Genomic DNA, 21,569 nt, shown 5'->3' with positions numbered 1-21,569 from the left:
CTTAAGGGCTAATATTAGGAGCTGCAAGGCAGATAATGAAAAGCTGGTAAGGGCTTAGGAAAAGAAAGCTGAGGTAAATGCAGTCATATTGTAAAGCCTCTTAGACTTGCAAAGGAAAAGGTAATATGAGCTAAGGACTAGTCATAAATACAGGTAGTGCCGTTTGAAATTAGAAGAGAGAAAAAATAGAGTAGATGGTAGTAGTTCTAGGAAAAGGCACAAAAGGGAAAGTGAGGACAACATGAGAGGGAATTCCCCATTGAGCGCCCAGAGAGAATGAGGAGCACTTATGGGAATCATTTTGGTAGACATTCTAGATCTACTACACAAGATAACATCACTACCATCATTCTCATATTTATGACCATGGAAGAGGAGAAAGGGGCTATATGCCAAAAGAGTTTAAGAAGGCAAAACCACCAACATTTGATGGAGAAATGAAGAGATCTAAAGATGCAGAAGCTTCACTGCTCGAAATGAAGTTCTTCAGAATCCATATCCATTTCGAGAAAATGAAGGAAAATATAGCCACCTATAGTTTGAAGGGGAAAGCATACATATGGTGGGGAGATTTGAAGAATTTCAAGGGAATATGAGAAGAAGAGCTGACTTGGAAAGAATTTGAAGGACTCTTTAAAGAAAAATATTTATCAGACCAATATTATGACAACAAAGCAAAGGAATTTATGAGCTAAAAATGGGTCAAAATCAGATGAAGGGTACATCACCAAGTTCCTATAATTGTTGTGATATGTGCCATATATTAGGGATGAGAAAGCAAAGGTCCAAAGGTTCTTCATTGGGCTACCATTATCGTTCAAGGATTGAATTGAAATTCTAGAACCTCATACATTAGATGATGCCATCAAGACATTAAAACACTATTATGAGTGGTCAAAACATAGGCCAGAGCTCAATGCCAATTTCAAGGCAAGGGGCAACTTTGAGCTAAAATAAAAAAAGCATGGATATCCAGAGCAACAACTGGAGGAGAAGGAAAGAAGTTTCGTCACCAATAGAGATGAGGCTCAACAAGGGTTCAACGTTGCTAGTAAAGACCGACCTACTTATATGGCAAGAGATGAGCCAAAAAATTATTGGAAAGGACCCTTCAAGTGTTGGACTTATAGGGAGAATCAACTAAGAAAGGATTTCTCACTATGTAGGAATGATGGCTCAATGTTGTATCACGTTCAGGAAGCCAGGATAGTTCAGGACATGGATCTAAACGTGACTAGAATATACGAAGCCGTGGAAGATAGACAAGAGGTCATCCAACTTCAACTAGTGAGAGGGATGGTTAAATGTGGCAGGATTGTTATCTCGTTTCCATGGTAAGTGATGTAAATAAACCATAAAGAATTTGCGTAGAAATCGAACTAGATTGCTGTTGACTAGGTGGTTGTAATTGCTTAACATTTCTGTGCATATGGTGTTTTCAAACTATTTTTAATGGTGTGATTTACAATTTTTCTCTATTTATTCGCGTTCATGTTGATTATATATTTTTTGTTTTTCTGTTTATTGGTGCATGGTCATACTGTGCTATTTATGTTTTTGATAGATTTACAAACTGTGATGAATTTTATTTCCCTTTTTCCTTTTTACCATGTATGTACTGGGTCTTGGGGAAAGTTGTGAGAGTGGAAACGGAAAATGCCAGGGAAACCATGAGGATGGCACAAGTTTTTATCAAGATCCAATATTGCAAAATGATGGATGATCCTATTCCTAAGCTATATTGCAAGGAATTAGCTTTGTGAAGGTATGGTTACATTCACTACAATTTTTCCTATGATGAATCACATGAGAATTCTTACTTTGTGACGCAGGAAGATTGGGCAAGTGAGCTAGCTACAAGGAAAGTAAAGATAGTGGGATGATATCATAGTGCACAAAAAATCACCATAGGATTGCAATAGACCCATTGAAAGATGGCCAATGTATTGAATCCTATAACCTTTTAGTTGCTATGTAAGCAACTGTGTGTGCAGGTTGAATGTAAATAAGCTATAATTATAAATCTCACTATCATTATGCTTGAGTTAAGTGTGTTATTTGTTTTCTAGGGATCAAAACGCTGAGGATGGTGTTCCCCCAAGCGGGAGTGGTTTGTAACAACCCTGGTGAAATTACCCCCCAATTCTAAATAATTGTAATTACACAAATTCTGAGTGATTGGACACAAATCTGAGTTTTCTTAAGATGGAGATCACTTGAGTAAATGAGAAAAAATTTAACTCATCGACTATGGTTGGATGAGGAAATTAAATAAGCTGATTGAGCATTAAAGCTAACTGTAAAGATAGGGATTAGCCTAGATGTCCTTGGCCTCTAAGAGTAATGGGAAAAGGAAGAACAATTCTATCAATTAGGGGACATGAACGAAGGAGATATGGAGATTCCAAAAGAAGAACATGGGGAGGGAGTAGAATTACTAATACACCTATGGAGTTTGAGTGTGCAAAGGAAAAAAAGTAAGATGAAGAGAATTGGTAAACCAAAAAAAAAGAACAAAATTGCCAACTGAAGAATCCTCGAGATGAGGCTTGCAAGGAGGAAGAATTGAGAGACCAATTGAAGAATCCTTGAGAAGAGGCTTGCCGGGAAAAATTAAAGAGATAAACAATTAACTAAAATTTGAAGGAATCCACTATAAGCTTAAGGATTGAAGAACCTACTGCATAGGGGAAGAAACACTTAGGTGGTTGTGAGACTAAGGAATCACTAGGAGTTGCCTTGGGGATGAAACTCAAGTGTTTGTCTCACTAATGAATCACCTTGAGAAGTGATTCCTTATGTCCAACAATAGCTTAGGCATTGAAGAAAATTCCTATAGTGGATTCTCATCTCTTAAGAATGAGCCAATAATTATCTATTATATGGTATCCTGATAAGGATGTTAATCTTGATTGTAGGTCTGGAAGACTGAGAAGAAATCTGTGTAGCTGGTGGGTGAAGGTACTACATCCTTATAACATCCTATTCAACTGAAAACATGGTTTGGTTTCCTTTCCAAAAAGAACTCCACCTAGAGCATTGTAATCTAGCTCGGGGGTGATAGCTACAAGTGATAAATGGCTACAACCATCTATTATTGGGTGGAGAGTCATAGTCCTAGACTTAGTTGCCCATAAGTTCATAATATAAGTGTTTCTCATGTATTGTCTATGTTAAGGAATGAGCCTTTTATTTGTGGTTTCAAATGATTTCAGTAATACATGAGACATGACTGTATGATTCATATTTATGTAATTGATTGATATGCTATGTTATTGTTTTAAGGGAACTATTATAGTGTGTCAGAATATTGGTTATGCTACAACACTATTAGCATGAACATCCTTCTTCTTTATTGCAATATACTGATTATGTTGATTTGAAGCTTTTATTTCAATGTTGTGTTGCAAGGGATAATATGGAGTATTTTCCTCTTTTATCCTCATTGACCTGTTGTTTTATATGAGTCTTCTTCAAGCATTAAAAGATGCATACCCTGGTGTTGGGTTTGTACATCCATTTTATGAAGGGCTCAATCTAACAAATTTATATCCTATGCTACATGAGGCATGACCTTATGAGCTTGAATGAATTGCTTCTAAAGTTCCTGTATTCCATACAAATATGCATCCTTACTATTCACTCATTAAGGTTGAATTCTCAATGCTGAGTGCACTATCGCTATGCAGAGATGGCGTGGGGAAAATCCATGCTTACATGACTGGTTTCAATCACGGTGATCAACTTGATTGGTACTCCATAGTGGGTATTCATGTATTGGGGAACTTTTGTTATTAAGTTTCCTAGAATTCCTATACAACCAAATGAGATGATTTCATGCTTGTGTTATTTCTAGTTAAGTGACTATGCTCATGGTCCATGCTTGTAATTGAACTTAATGGGTGAATTCCTAGTTACTTTGAGTATTGTTGATTCCTTTATGGCCCTTTGGGCATCATATTCTTTTTGACCGTTGCTATAAGCTTGTTGTGCTAATTGGACCTTCAATATGGGCTTTGGGATCCTTGGATTGGGATTGACCTATTCTCCATAAGTTATTGAGGAATCAAGGATACTACAAGTTTTAAGGGCTGAATGGATAAGTCCCTGCCTTGTGTCCTATGTTTATGCCATTAAAACCTTTAGGAATGATATGGTTATAAGCTTAGAAGGGATAAAACTAGTGTGTGCTTCACATAGCCTTAATAAGAGATGTTTGAGTTTTCACATGGGTATAAGCATTTGCAGAATCATTATGATTGATCCATGGTCAAATACCTTCACAAATGGGTCATGTAGAAGTGTTATATCATTTCCTTAACCTTTAACGTTATACATGGTCAGGACGGGAGGTACCAAGCTATGACTACTGATTCACCCCCCCATTTTAAGTAGTGATCTGATTTCCAAAAAGTGGTATCAGAAATGGTTCCTTTGTTGCACCTTAATCATTGGAAGGTGGATTTGGGAAATCATGGGTTATCAAGATGCTCCACAACTCAATGCCTCAAATTTTCAAGCATGGAGAGAGAAGGTGCAATTATAAATGTCTGCTCAAGGATCTGAAGTTTAGAGAATGATGTTAAATAGTTATGATGATAATCCCTCTTCACAATAAGCTCAACTATTTGATGCACAAGCCAAATGTGTAATGTATGATAATATTCATGATTGGGACATAGAGAAAATCACAGATCTCAATGTTGTAAAAGAGATTTGGGATAAGATACATGCACTACATAGAGAAGAAATTTGGAGAAATGATGAAGAAAAGAAGAAATTGGTTGAAGATAAAAAAACAACTTAGCTCATTTTTGGTAGAAATAGAGTAGCTCTTAGCAGAAAATAGAGATCTAAAAAGGATTCTCCAAATACTTGAGAAAGAGAGTATAGTTTCCAAGAAGAAATTTCTAATTTGATAACATCATCAGAGAAGGTAAGAATATTTGAAGAGAAGGTGAGTAATCAACTAAAAGAGTCTAAAGAATTAAGAGTTGAGGTAGATTCTACAAGAAATAAGCCAAAAAGAAACAAATCTACTGCCAAATAAGAAAACCAAGAAGACCAACAATTGAATCAACAACAAGTACATGATATCAAGTGTTTCGTTTGCCGTAATCCTAAACATGCAGTAGCTGATCATAAACGCAGAAGGATCAATCCTCATCATAATATACATATGGAGATGGAGCAGAAAAGGAGACCTTCACATCCAAGCAATCAATGGAGATCATTGTTAGATATCAGGTATAAAAATTCCTTATATGATTATTGTTAATTGTGTAATGTTTTTGGACATAAAGCTAAGGATTGCAAGACTATTGCAAAAGTGATGAAAATGCATAGAAGGCCGATAAAAAAATACCTGAACATTTTCCACCATTCCTTGGTCACATTAGATGCTTTACATGTGACAATCTTGGGCATATCACCCAAGATTGCAAGTTTCATGTGGCTCTTCAGGAATCTAGTCAAAAGAAGAAGTTCATTCAAAGAAGAATTTGGAGAAGAAAAGAAAGGCCAGAAAGAGACCAAACTAAAAAACACCATATTAGGGTTTGGTAGAAGAAGGAATATCAATAAACCCCAAGTAAAAATCAAGGCCAATTTGGCCTTAGGAGGAGCACGTGACAAAAGGTGCATGAGGCCAGTGGGGGCTCCTCCAAGAAAAGAAATCTCCTTTAGTGTAGCAGTTGTGGACAAGTTTTGTTTTGGTTCTCATTTGAATTGAGTTGTAGCATGTCCTCTTTTAATTTTGTGCATGAATATGCAGTTCCATGATCTGATTTAGAATTGATTCAATGAATGCTTGTGGTCTAAAGACACTAAGTAATAGATTGTGCTGATGCACTTGGAGACTTGTGGGAGTCCTTTGATTAGATTGCGCATCTACAACAAGGAGAAAGTTAAGTTAGCAAGCTAAACTATGTAATTGTAGAAAAATGGAGATTTAAAAAAAAAGAAAGAAGCTAGTGCACATATATTTTGTAGTATCAATTAACAAGGAGTGTGACTACTAGCTTGGATAATGAAGAATGATTGATTTATTATTTATTTATTTATTTTTTATGGTGATGGATTGGTCGTATTTATTTTGATCCAAAAGCTATTAAACAAATAATATTTGTTTTGGTAAAAAAATCTAGTTGATCTGGGCTTCATATTGATACAATCTTTAGGTATTGAATACAATTCTAGAATAGGAACAATGTCTACTAGAAGCCATGGTTGGGGACTTGGAATGACTCTAAAAGTATGTTGGACAAATACTTAGCCTTCAAGCAACAATAGAAGAATAAAAGCATCTAAAACATATTGAAGAGAAAAATGGTAACCATGGGACATGCTACATCTTTGTATTTCCAGACGACTTGCTTGCAGATTTCTTAGCTTGAATTCCAAAATCATTGTTGCATTCTTCCATGAGAGTGTCTCATAGATGAAATGTTTTTATCTAATTGGAGGGTGTAACGTTGGTGAATAAAAGTAGTTGTTTCTCATTTGTAGGAGGGCCTGCCATTGTTGGCTCGTGTGATAGCTTGTACCATGATGGGATCACATATTCATGTGCTCTGCAACAATCCAACTCAATTTCCTTTCTTTAAATATGATACTATGAATGACTCCTGGAGCATGGTTAGACTTGCCTTTATTCCTACATTTGACCTCAATTTATCTTGTGCTACATTGGGTGCTTGCATTTACATTGTGAATGTTTAATGGTGCATGGTTAATCTGATTTAGAATTGATTCAATGAATGCTTGTGGTCTAAAGACACTAAGTAATAGATTGTGTTGATGCACTTGGAGACTTGTGGGAGTCCTTTGATTAGATTGCACATCTACAACAAGGAGAAAGTTAAACTAGCAAGCTAAACTATGTAATTGTAGAAAAATGGAGATTTAAAAAAAAAGAAAGAAGCTAGTGCACATATATTTTGTAGTATCAATTTAACAAGGAGTGCGACTACTAGCTTGGATAATGAAGAATGATTGATTTATTATTTATTTATTTATTTTTTACGGTGATGGATTGGTCATATTTATTTTGATCCAAAACTATTAAACAAATAATATTTTTTTTGGTAAAAAAATCTAGTTGATCTGGGCTTCATATTGATACAATCTTTAGGTATTGAATACAATTCTAGAATAGGAACAATGTCTATTAGATGCCATGGTTGGGGACTTGGAATGACTAAAAGTATGTTGGACAAATACTTAGCCTTCAAGCAACAATAGAAGAAAAAAAGCATCTAAAACACGTTGAAGAGAAAAATGGTAACCATGGGACATGCTACATCTTTGTATTTCCAGACGACTTTCTTGCAGATTTCTTGGCTTGAATTCCAAAATCATCGTTGCATTCTTCCATGAGAGTGTCTCATAGATGAAATTTTTTTATCTAATTGGAGGGTGTAACGTTGGTGAATAAAAGTAGTCGTTTCTCATTTGTAGGAGGGCCTGCCATTGTTGGCTCGTGTGATAGCTTGTACCATGATGGGATCACATATTCATGTGCTCTGCAACAATCCAACTCAATTTCCTTTCTTTAAATATGATACTATGAATGATTCCTGGAGCATGGTTAGACTTGCCTTTATTCCTACATTTGACCTCAATTTCTCTTGTGCTACATTGGGTGCTTGCATTTACATTGTGCATGTTTAAGGGTGCATGGTTAATCTACACGATAGAACTAGAATCACCAGGTTGGTGTGAATGCTTTAATGGTGCGATTTTTAGCTAATTGAGTGATAATGATGAGTTAATTTGGTTGATTCAATCCATAAGTGAGTTAATTTGGTCTCCAAGTTGAATGGCTTGATTTGATCCTTGGCACCAAAATTGGTCAAGTGCACATGGACAACAATGATTAAATATCTAAGTGGGGTCAATGTGTAAGGTAACTAATGAATCATAATGTTGTTTTAATGAATATATATATATATTCACACTTGATGAGATGTATTAACAATGCCAAATTTAGCCATAAATACCCATCATTGAGTGAGTTATCATAGAGTGATTAGATTTGGTCTACGTGTTGAGCTCAACTATATTGATATTGATCTAGTCATCGAATTTGTTATGTGATCTCGTCATCAATTGAAGTGTGAACGTTGGGTTGCTAGATTTGTATGGATTTGGTCCATTTTAATTTGATCAAAAATACATTGCACTATTTTCGATTTTGATTAGAATGTATACATTTGGAGAATTGAATGTTAGTGGTATAACATTACAATCATGGAAAAATCCAGTGGAGAAGTTGATAATGAAATCTTACTGCATGGAGTGTGCGGGTTCTGTAGAGTGCGATGGCTAGAGTAAAAGTGTTATGTGCATATGTAGAGATAGAGCTCAATAATATGTCTGATGTGATGAAGTATTTGTTTCTATGGAAATAACATTGTAACTTGCTCAATTTATGTGTGTGAATATTAAAAAAATCACATTGTATGCGTGTGCGATGGCTCTATATATCTATGCATATCGGTTATATGTGAAACTATGTGTATGGAATAATGTAGTCCTTGGGATCAATTTCAAAGAATTCACATACTTTTTGATTGGTTACGAACATTATTTTGAAGAGTGGAGAGTTGTGAAATTCTGGGAAGGGTTTCACAATCATGGATGATCATCTAGTGATCAGGTAAGATGAATTCATATTCTTTTTTTCTTTTGTTTCATAAATTCATACCTGTGCAACAACAGGGAGACCAGGTAGGTCTTGGCATGTAAATCTATTTTAAAAAAAGCTTATGACGACTGTAGATGTCAAGGATGTGAGGTGTGAAGTGCAAATCGAGAAGAATTTTCCTGATAACCCTAACATAATTAGTCTCAAGGAAACTTATGAGGATGATAATGTTGTTCATCTTGTTATGGAGCTCTTATGGATTTATCAATAAGTTTCCCATCTTCATTGAATTTTTGAGGAGCCCGATATCCATTTACAAATAACTCTGGCTTGTTGATGAAGTGAAAATCAAGGTAGGCCCCAATTTTCGTCAAGTGATACTAAGATCTTGCAGCACTAAGATATCCAACTACACTCATTATGGCTGCAGGTTTTCCCACTATCACATTGGGAGATCTAGATGCTAATCTATAGCATTATTCAAGGAATAAGTGACATAATAGTTATACTCTAGATTAGAAAAGAGTATACAATCGACATCAAATATCATTTTTGTGAAGCTCTCCACAACATCTATAAAACAACCATCCACTTCATGATCAGAGTTCAAAAAGGGAAGATTGTTGATGTATATCAACTCTATCCGCATGCCTAGAATTGACTCAGTTATTTCAATGGCAGGACGAATAAGGCCACAATTGTAAGAAGCCTCCCTAAGGGAACCACATATGGTCACCACCTTGAGAACTCTAATATTCCCCTTTTTCTCAACAAAAGCAATACACTTTTTCCTTTTCTATTGTAGTGTGTTTATATGTAGTTTCTAGTGGTGCTTCAATGACTATTGTGAATCTAGGTGCTCCTTGATTGTTGACTGACGTCATCCAACTAAAGAGATCAGTGATCCAACCCTTATCTACTTCCTATAAAATATAGTCTAGTGTGTTCATAATATTACATAATTTAGATAAAAAAATGCACAAATATTTTTGTGACAGAAAGTTTGATGCTATAAGAGTGCGATGTTGTGGAGTGACAGGGTCACGATCCTTCTGCTTGACATAATTTGTACAATTTTAACCCTTTGTTTATGAAGCTATTCATATAGTATAAATACGTGACTGAATATGGTTTAACAATTCAAACCCATGCACATTTGATATGCTGTGTGAAAGTTGATGCAATCTTCCCTATAGCCCATGGTTTGAGAATGATGACATAGAAAGAAAATATTTCTTGCACCTATGCATGTGGTATAAAGTGTTGAGTGTTATGGTTTTATTTACCAACAAAATGAAATGCACACAGGTTAGACTCTAAATAAGACCTGGTTGCTAACATATTGTATGACATAGTTCACTTTGCTATAGAGCGTGATGGCTATGTGGCTTAATGTAGTTGTTTAGTTGAGTACACAAAGAGTCAAAGAGGTTGGATCGAATGAGATATGTAGAAATGATTAGAGCACAGACATAATGAAAATGGAGTGCACATAATGTGATCAAATGAGGGGAACACATAGAAAGATCTTGTGCGCATATATTGACAGTGCATTGAATTGAAGGTTATGTGCAAAGATTATGACAAAGAGCAATGAAAATGAAGTGTAGTGGATTAGAATATATGCACAATAGGCCAAAACCAAATGTGAATCAAAGTGTGCTGGAAGAAAGATCAAGTGCATGGTTGTAGAGCGATAGGAAGAGGAAACTGTGCTCATTGAATGAGGATAAAAGTGATGGAATGGTGTGTGGATACTATAGTGTGTTGTATGGAAGAGTTCAATGTTAGGGTATTAACACAATTTGTTGTTGTAGGAATTAATTTTTGTTAGTAGTGCAAGTCATATATGGAAGATAGCTCACATTAAAGCTCATTAATGCCTTGTATGTGTTTGACTATTATGTTAACTAATGGGGCTTGCACTAGTGTCATTGTAATTGCTGAGTCTACTTGTAATGATGAGTGTTTGAGTTAGAGTCATGATTTACTGAGAAGTAGTATATGTATACTATAGTATAAGCCTTGTGATGTTTATTTATTTTTCATATGCTATTAGTTAGGAGATTGATTTTCGATATGATGCTTATGAGTCTGAATAGGGTCACGAGAGCCATTGTTTTTAGTAGTGAAAGAGTCTTGTCAGTCACGATAAATCCCTTTATTTGCTTATGAAGCCTTGTATGTGCATTTCTGTCATTGTCATCAGTTAATTGTGATTCATTGGACCAATTTATAACTTCTTACATGTGGAAAGGAGGTAGAAGAAATTTTACAACACCCATGAAGATTATTGCTGGCCCAATGTTTGTTTAAGGGATCATATTCTACATAATAGAAGAGTCATGATGCATATGTGTTGTTGCTTCTATGTTATATTGATGTCATGGATGCCTTGTAATATGTTGTTGATATCTTGGGTAGAGCTCATATGTACCCTTGTTGGCATTATAATGTTTCCATTGATGTCAAAAAGTGCTTAGGAGTGTTTTAGCCTTGTAATCATTATTTCTATGCTATATATAGGTATATTGTGTGGTCTCCTATGTTTGAAACAATGTCTCAAAGTTGCATGTCCATACCCTGAATATGAGCTTCAAATTGAAAGGTGAAGGCTTATGAGGTGCATATGATGATGTCCTCATACCTGCATAGGGAGGTTGAATATGATTGGAGAATATGTTATGATCATCAAAGACTTGATATGTGTTTATAGAGGTCCTATAGACTCAGGAGGTGAGTGAAGACTAGCATGAACATGTTCTGGAAGTTTGGAGCTGAACAGATTGGGGAAATTTAAGATTGTGATACAAACTCTATTCTTGTGTGGAAAAGTAGCACACATATGCTACTTTCCTTCAAGAAAGTCATGTATACATCCTGGAGGTGAAATCTCCAGATTATGTGCACACTTCAAATATTTTTATTGGTTTTTCTAATGGTTTTTGTTCAAGGCTTTTGATAAAAGGTCGGAAAATTTTAACCAACTTCTGGAAGGCAGTTAAAGTGGAAATATCTCTCTCATTCAATGAAGATAGTGGAATATTGAGTCAAGGATGAGAAATATCAAAATAAAAGATCAATCTAGAGTGTGTGAACAAAGATGATTAGCTTTCCATTACTCTGATTGTAATTATTGCTTTAAACATTGAAGTTAATTATATAATAGATATTTCTTTGAGGAGTTTTGGTTGGTTGCATTGTTGATTGAGTGAGTGTGAGAGAAGAGAAGAGTGTGCAATCTGCAAGGGATATTATGCATAAGATATGAAGTAGTTTGCAGGTATTGCAGAAGGTAGAAAAAGCATGTTTCAATCAACATCTTAACCAGAGAGCGTGGAGATGGAGAAAATGGAGTTTTGAATATTAATCTTGTGTATTTTTCTATCACTGATGTATTTATCATATTATCATATGCCGTGTTACAATAATATGTTTGATATCCTTTTTGAAAGAAAAAGGGAGTGCAAGGGTGAAAGTTCCATGCTGTGATGGGAGATTAAAGGCCAATAATCTCATTGATTAGATAGGGGAGCTCGAAAGGCACCTCGAGTATCAAAATGTTCAAAACCCAAATCATGTTCAATTTTCCATAATCAAGTTGAATGGACATGTTTCACTTTGGTAGGATATGTTACAAAAGGATAGCGTAAACAACCATCAAGAGAATATTACAACATGGAGGAACATGGTGAGTGAAATCAAGGAGAAATTCATAGCTACTCATTACCAATAGATTTCATGTAATCGATTACATGACTTAGGATATAAATAGTTGACTATCTAAGATTACACTGAGGAAATTTTAAAATTATCACCAAAGTTAGGGATTGAAGAACTAGAATACTATAGAGTGGAAAGGTACATAAATGGATTGGAGCATGAAATTCAAGATGAGATAAGCATACATTTTTTTTAGAATGTCGATGAAGCCTATCAAGTTTCTTTGAAGGTGGAAGAGAATATGGTAAAAAAGCATAACCAAAATTTTGTGCAAAAGGACCTAGAGGAAAAGGCAGAGAAAGTACTACTAGAGGAAATGAAAGGAAAATGAATTCACCAATGGCCAAGGAAATAAAGGAGAAAATGGTACTGGAAGTAGAAGAAGATTTATAAGAGGAAAGGTTAAGTACATTATTACTTACTATAGATGTGGAGTAGAGGGGCATAAGGCATATTAATGTCCAAAGAAGCATAATATTAGAAGAAGAGATGAAGAACATAGTTACCGATCAAACGAGAAAATCACATATTACCCATTTTTTTGAGGTAGCAAAAAAACACCCAATTTTAAAAAGTGGTTATTCAAATACACCTTTCTTTTTGGAACATATTTTTGACACTTTAAGTGTCAAGTATGAACATTTTTTTAAATGTTAGTGATTTTCATGCTGATTTTGAAAAGTGTTGATGCAACACCAACCCATTTTTTTAGAGGGCTTATTTTTGACACTTATTTTTTTATGTATCAAGTATGAATATTTTTTTTTAAATGTTAGTGATTTTAATGTTGATTTCGAAAAGTTCTCATGCAACATCAACTCTTTTTGTTTAGAGGGCTTATTTTTTACACTTAAATTTTCATGTGGATAATTTTCTTTTAAACTTTGGTGATTTTCATGTTGGTAATAAAACATAAAAAAAATAAACAATATGACCCCAAAAAATCAAATATAAAAATATATATAACAAAGGCAAGAAAAACATAAAATGTAAAAAAAACAAAATTAACTTGTAAAAACTATATATATATATATATATATATCTATATATATATATATATATATATATATATATATATATATATATATATATATATATATATATATTACAAAGAACACATAATTTAGGTTTTTTTTTTAATTATTAAAAAAATTTAACATAAAAAAAATTAAATTATTAAAAAAATTAAATTTAAAAATTTAAATTAAAAAAAATATTTTGTTTGCCTGGGCTGCCTAGGTCGATTCCCAGAATTGACCTATGCTACCCGTGACACAATTTTTGTGCCTTGGGAAACCTAATTTGATTCCGAGAATTGACCTAGGCTGCACGGGGCAACATTTTTAATTTTTTGTTTTGTTTTGTTTTTTTTTAATTATTTAATTATTTATTTTTAATATTTTCATTTTTTTTCAATTTTGTGGTTTTTTCAATTTTTTTTTTTGTAATTAATTTTAAAGTTTTCGTTATAATGAATTGACTCTTTCCCTACAATGTGTCAATTTCATGGTTGGTCTTTAAGTTTTCATTACAATGGGTTGAGTTCACCTACACTGCGTTTCAATTTGATGATTGCTTTTTAAATTTTTGTTGCGATGTGTCATGTTGTCTTGATTTTTAAATTTTTGTCGCAATTTGTCAAGTTGTCTTAGGCTAAGATTTTAGAATTGCTATACATTTAACATTTAAAAAAGAAATTACTCTTAGTATAATGACTCTTTCATTTAGGTGTTCATTTTTAAAGTTTTTTTAGTCATAAAAGTTTTCCATAATGTCATGCTTGAAATATTTTGAAAACTTAAGGTTTTTTTGTAGTCATAATCTTTGGTTTTAATTCCATGGTTGAAAAATTGTCAAGATTTTAATGTTTTTCTAAGTCATGATATTTTATCTTTAATGCTATGGTTGAAAATAGTTATAAGTATTTTTTCTTTAGCACCATGACTGAAAATTGTTGGAATTTTATGGTTTTTCAAAGACGTGATATTTTATATTTAATGTCATGCCTAAAAATCGTTGGAATTTTAAGGCTTTTCAAAGACATGATATTTTATCTTTAATTCCATGTTTGAAAATCATTGGAACTTTAAAGTTTTTCAGAGTCATGATATTTTATATTTAACGTCATCATTAAAAAATGTTGAAAATTTACCTTGGAAAAAAAAGACGTTATTCCAGCATGAACACTTTTTGTTTTCAGTGTGCCTTTTGCACAAAAAAATTGGTTTTTACTACCATTTTAAAAATTGTTGAAAATTTACCCAAAAAAATGTTATTCCAACATCAACACTTTTCGTTTTCAGCTTGCTTTTTCATGTTCTTTTGGGGATTTTTGGCTAGAGTTCTCGTTTTGTGGTAATAGTTCTTGTTTGATCGGTAACTTTGTTGAAGCTCAAACACATGTGAAAGCAGTATGGGGAGACGAAGGAACCAAGTTTCCACACCCTAAGATGGTTGTGATGTCAGTTTTCTACCTTAATCCTTGCCTTCACGCAGATCGATAAGCCTTTAGGGCTTATCGATGTATTTCCTCTTTCATCTTTTAGAACCTCCGCGAAGGCATCCGACTGTCCTTTGCGTAACCCTAAACAATGATTCAGGCACTTACGCACCTTTGTAACTAGGTTACTGTCTTGTTTCCTAATTTTCTTAGTGGTTAGCCAACTTTATCATGCAATTAAGATCACCCTCGCGTAAACCTATATTATTACTTGCGTTCAAATAAAAGATAGAAACAAATACATTCGCACATCAATTTAACATTATAATGTAAACACAAAACTTAACATATCATAATCGGATGCAATAATCAGAGACATAAAACATAATGATTCCAGAATACTTCTCTTTTTTTATGATTCGAATTTCCAGTATAGAATTTATCTTCCCTTTGCACACAGCTGCAAGGGTTCGTTCACTCAGCTGCGGACTTCCACCTTAGGCCTCTGCGCACTCCGCTGCAGAGCCTCTTCCTACGCTAAGACTCTCGCTCTTAGCTTACCCAAACTTACTAGTGACTCATGTCTTCTAACTTCCTTACTATTTTTCTCTTAGATCTTCTAAGACTTCCCTTTTTATATAATCCCATGGTCCGCGAACTATGGGTAGATCTCCAAAACCGACACAACTTATCTAGCACGAAAAACCCTTTTACTTTTAGACATCTTCGTGCTCCGCGACCACAAAATGCAAAGACTTTATGTCTCTTTACACAAAATTCATGCCTTCTGCCCCCAAAACTTGGGTGTTTAACCCCAAAATTGACCCCCAGGGGACCCGTTCCCAACACCCTTTGAGTAAACTGAAATTCCATCTATGAATACAATGACACATTTTTCCAGAAAAGGGCTAAGAACATTATTCATCAGGCACACAGAAGTGGTTGGTGCATTAGTAAGTCCAAATGGAAGTACCACAAATTCATAATGTCCATATCTTGTCCTACATGTTGTTTTTTAAATATCCTCATCCTTGATCCTAACCTAATGGTATCCATATCTTAAATCAACTTCTAATAAAATTGAAACTCCCCTGAATTTGTCAAACAAGTTATCAATCTAGGGCAAAGGATACTTGTTTTTTATGGTCATTTTGTTGAGTTGTCTGTAATCTATACAAAGTCTAAGAGTTCCATCTTTCTTTCTTAACAAATAAGACTGGTTCACCCTAAGGTGATACACTAGGTCTTATATACTTTTTATCTAGTAGTTCTTTTAACTGAATTTTTAAATCCATTAACTTAGGAATGTTCATTCTATATGGGGTTTTTGATACTATTACTACTCCAAGAATGAGATCAATGGTGAAGTCCATATCCCTCCTTGGAGGAAGTCCTGGTATTTCTTTAGGAAATACATCCTTATATTGTTCCAACATAGGATAATCCTCTAAATATGGTTTTTGTTTACTACTAGAAAGGTCTTCAATTTGGAATACAAAATTTGACATCCCTTCCAAGCACATTTCTTCAATTGGAAGGTAGAAATTTGCTTCCTGAAACGTCTCTTGGAATTGCTTCCACTGTACAAATATCACCTTCGTCATTAATGTAGATAAAATACTTCTCTAAACAATTTATAATTACACTGTGTGGTTCTAACCTTTCCATACCAACAAGAACATTATAAAAACCCAAAGGTAGAATGCTCAAATTTAATTTAGTGTTTATTGCATTCAAATCTAATGAACAATATTTACTTATTTTAACTCTTGTGGTTGACTGTCCTAACCAAGGATTACTCTTATTTTAATTTTTAATTCTACATTGTTCAATTGCATCAGGGGAAATATACCTTAAAGTAGAACCAGGGTCAAGTTTTACACATTTTTCTCAAAATGTTTACCTTGGATTTCCACCTTATTGGGCTAGTGATCTACTTGTCTCCCATCCAATGCTGCACTAGTCCTTGGAATATTTCAATCAATATCATTAATGATAGAAGCTTCCTGCATTTTGTTTATTGTTACTTTTTTGCTCATAGGATTCTTTGGACAAGGACAATCCCTCCATACACAGTTCTCATTGAAACCCCAACACTTTAATTGGTGGCATCGTTAATTCACCAAAAATCCTATTTCCTACTCCTACTCCTTGGCCACTCTTTTATCCTCAAATTTTTAACTGATTTACACTTCTACTATATTTTCCTCCTTGATCACTTCTAAAGGTGTTGGAAAAAGGAAGGTTTATTAAACTCCATTTTCTTAGCATTAAACTTTTCATTTTTCTTGGCCATCCAACCTTTGGAATTGTCACTCTTCTATTTGTTCTAGTTGAAACACAATTTTTCATTTCTTATAGTATCATCCATGGTTTTTGGATTGTATAACTCAATTCTCTCCCTGTATGAAAAAAGTAGGAAACTAATGAACCTTTTTATTTTTTCCTTTTCTTCTTTCAAGTATGGTACATATCTCAACAAGCTCATGAATTTGTTTACAATTCATCCATAATTGATTATCCTAATATTAGCTCATGGACCTCTCTCACCTCCTCATCAAAGTATATTTCTATTAAATAATTCCTTTTAAATTCTTTTTAAAATAGTTTCCATGCCGTATTTTTGCTTCTAATTCTCTTTATGGAATTGTTTTCCTCACACCATAAGGTTTCTTTACCATTTATTTGATATGTAGCCAATATAGCCTTCAAGTTTCTTAGATAATTGTAGACCTTGAAATACTTTGACATATTCAGAATCCATATTTCGGCTCCTTCTTCAAATTCTCCATCAAAGTTTGGAGCTTTGGTATTTTTTAATTATCCTTGCAACTGAGATGTAGTCCTTTTATTTTCGGAGATATAGGTACTAATACCATATTTTGTTCCTCCCTTTCATCAAACTCACGTGTCTGACTTTTGAAAGAAGTTATGGACTCAATTATGTTAGTATATTCACTTCTATATCTTTTCTTATGAGTTCCTCCACCTTTCCTACTACCTCTATTTCCTTCCAATATTTTAAGCATGTAACCATTAATATCCTCTTGTTCATCCTTAGCTTTGGACATTTTTTCTTGATTGGATTTGGTACTATCTAAATATTCCTTCAAGCTACGGACTACTTGTAGTATCTCATATTCATGTTTATTTATATTACTAGTTTCTCCTCCCAACATTTCCAATTCAATATTATTGTTCTCACCTTCCCTAGGTGACCCTACAAAAGTTTGTCCATATTACCTTCAACCATTATTCAAATCCTTTAGCTTGATTATATATATTTTGTACATAAAACAATATTGCGTGTAGGACCCATAAAAGGCCCAATATTGTAACCTACAACTCTGATACCACTTGTAACACACCCCTAATTTACGTCCCTCATTACAAAAAAAGAATTATATGAATCAAACAAGTATAATTACTCCTTTTCATACTCTACCATGATCATATTTTAAGAGATTGTGATTAGATATTACTTTGAAATATTTTATAGAAATCATTTTGCAAAGAACTATATCTTTTATCTTGATGTTGGAGTACAAGGTATTTCTCCTAGAATTATACCTTGTTTTAGAAGTATACTATTTTGATTACATTTTTAATTCAAAGACATACTATTGTATTCTCATTATACACAAATTATCATGTCACTAAAATGTTTTCTCTAACTGTTTGATAAATGTGAAAAATGTCCTATCTACGGTCTTTGGTCTTTTATTATGTCATATACATTTGCTTCTCTTATTAATATCTTGTTTTATATTAATTTCCATTAACCCTATGTTCCATATCATGGAAAAAAAGGGGTTTGTCCATCGAATATCATATGCCAATGGATTATATGTTAGAGTCAAACCTTTACTCTCCATATTGATCAACCCTTGACCTATTTTGTTTCATTTTCAACTATATATATATACAAAACTATTTTATAATGTTTTTTCCCTCCTGGTGTTAAATTTGATGGTTCGACTTAATATTGTTTACAATGGCTTATAGCTTTTATAACTATATAGATTTATATAGATTTTTGTCAGTGTTGATATATATATATATATATAATATCCCTTACAAATCATTCCAGAATGTTCCCAATACATGGCCCACATTAACACATACTTTTCTCTCCATGGTAATGCCACGATGGTTCATACGAACCCCACCTTCAATGATGGATACTACTCCTCATTAGATCAACGATGCACATAGAGTTAGGGTTTCATTTCATGTTAATGATTATCTTGATTGTCGTTTATCTATTCCTTCATTCAAAGGTTTTCAAACATAGCTCTGCCACTCTGCAACTAGCTTACTCCACTCCTTATTGTTATGGAATTTGTATCAAAATGAGAGCCCTAGGTTTACAAACCTCCTTTCGGTGACTTTCCAGGACAAAACCATATGAAGTTCATCGGAGGTAATTGTGTTTCCTTTTAGTTTTAGACAGAGGGTTTTGCATCTTGTTTTATATACTTTATGGTTGATTTCCTTTTGGAGACACTCATTTTTTTTTTCATGTTTTTGTGCAGGTGCCTTTAGGGGTTTTTAACCTATATAGGTTCCATTCACTAACTTAGCGTGTTCGTCATGGGACAATTTGCATGGTTTCATTTTTTTGTTTGAGAGATTCCTTATCATTGGTGGAATAATGTTGTTCTTGCAATTATTTTCGTTAATGATAATTCCTATGACTATATTTGTTTGATTCTTCCATTGTTAATGTTTTACCAAATTAATATTATTAGGGTTTTAAATCTAGAGTTTATTTGTAGGTATTTTTAAGATTATTGGGATGACATTATTCTCGACTTGGCCTTTTAACATCTGGGAAAATTGCGTTCTCGTTTCTTTTCAGAATGACTTGCTTGTTTTTAGGTAATTTAAAAAGATATGAGTGGTTTCCTTCCTTTTTTCTTTCATAATAGGTTTTATTCATGGCTAGGGTTTTGTTGTAATCTTAAACTTTACATGGCATACAATTACATATTTTCTTTGTCCCGTCATTAATAAAATTTAGGGTTTTCATGATATAAACCCTAACTTTTAGGGTATATCTTGATATTGTGTTTCTTTTAACCATTTCAAGCCTAAACATAGGTCTCAGCCACTCATGCAAATGTATGAGTGTGGCCATGTAATTTATCTTTGTTTTGAATTTAATTGCATAAGACTATGTTCTTTTCTAACTAGGGATTTAACTCTACAAAAGAATGTATACATAAATCTTTATGTATCCTTGTATTCATTTTTTCCTCAGTTATGAGATAGGGTTTCTACAAGATTTACATTTCTATCCTATCTTTAGTTTTTATTATTCGTAGGTTTTTTTATTATTATTATGAGAGAGTTATAAATTTATATTTATTTAACCCTTTTAATTTAATTTTGGTTGTGATGTAGGTGCATGGATGAGTGTTTTGTATCTTAGATTCTTATTTAGGTAAAACCCTTAATAATATTTCTACTCTTCGTATATTTTACTTGTAACTCTTTTAACACTTTCCTATGTATACTTAAGCTAATCTAATTTATATCCCTAGGATTTGTTCGTAAGTATTTATATCTTCTGAATAGTTTTGAAATATTTTCCTTGACTAGGGAACTTTAAGCTTTCTAATTGCTTATAGAGATTTAGGGTACCATTTTCTAGGTTTTATGATTTGAAGCCTTGGATTCCTTATCTTCTTGAGCATGCCTTTTGTTTTCGAGAGAGACAAACCAAGGTTTTCCAATCATAGTTATACATTTGTTAAGGTTGTTTTTCTAGAATTACTTCCTATGAGGAAGTTTTGATTGTTTAAAGGCTTTAATCCTATGACGTACTTGGTTAATGGGAAAGTATATCCAAATTGAAACATTTATAAGTTTTATTTACTGCTCTTATGGTCATCTTTGACCGTACCTATATTTCCTTAATAGTGAATTTTAAAGTTAGTTATCTTTGACATATTATGAAAATATGTATGTAACACACCCCCTCCTAAACCTTACGAGACACCAGTTAAAGGGAGGTGGTCACTATAGAGACCCAAGATCCATGGTGACTTGATGGAAATTAGGTCTGATTTTTTTATCTTGCATTCATATTTAAATCCCCAATTGGCAACACCATTATATCCATCTCATCAAGATGATTTCGAAGCTATAAAATTTCATTGCAATCCGATTTTTGGATTAGAAGTTATGACACCTTTCGACTCTTGGCTAATTGTATGACACATCTTTCCACCTTTCCATGTGGCATATTGGTGGTCTCACTTTTCATTCCTCCATTTCCACATGGAAATAGGAAAATGGCCACTAATCAAGGTAGACCTCGAAGCACGAGCCCAACACACAAGTTAGATTCAAGGTCTGTACTAGGGTTGTTCAGAGTGATTGGCCCCAACCTTGACTTCAAGTCATTGGTTGTCTCAGTTTCTCATTTTCCACACTTCACCGTGATCCCCGACCACGGCTATTGTCGTCCCTACTAGTCGGGAGTTCGATCCAACCTTTCCCTCTTTTCACGGTGCAATTGGTAAGATCCCCGACCTGACCTTCCTCTACAATCTTGATCCTGCCCTTGGTAACAAGGGATAAATAAAAGGGCTAAGGATACTTCTATAAGGTCCTTCCCTACTTCGATCCTTTATCACTTTCTTCCTTTAAATTTGTACTAAGGATAAGGAAACCCTATTGCATCTGCAATGAAAATCGTTGACATAGTAGCAACACTTTGACCCGATATGAGCGGCTTAAGTCTTAGAGGAT

General features: G+C 33.8%; 1 pseudogene; it reads right to left on the bottom strand.

Annotated features, from left to right (window-relative positions):
* Positions 1-8,889: 8,889 nt before the first annotated feature.
* Positions 8,890-21,569, bottom strand: part of LOC149206216 (uncharacterized) — a 77,110-nt pseudogene continuing 64,430 nt past the window's right edge.

The sequence above is a fragment of the Pinus tabuliformis genome, chromosome 1_2 (genome assembly GCF_031772625.1).
Source record: "Pinus tabuliformis cultivar Carrire ecotype Pingquan chromosome 1_2, CPIR1, whole genome shotgun sequence".
Classification (NCBI taxonomy): Eukaryota; Viridiplantae; Streptophyta; class Pinopsida; order Pinales; family Pinaceae; genus Pinus; species Pinus tabuliformis.
This window is presented reverse-complemented; position numbering and strand designations above follow the sequence as displayed.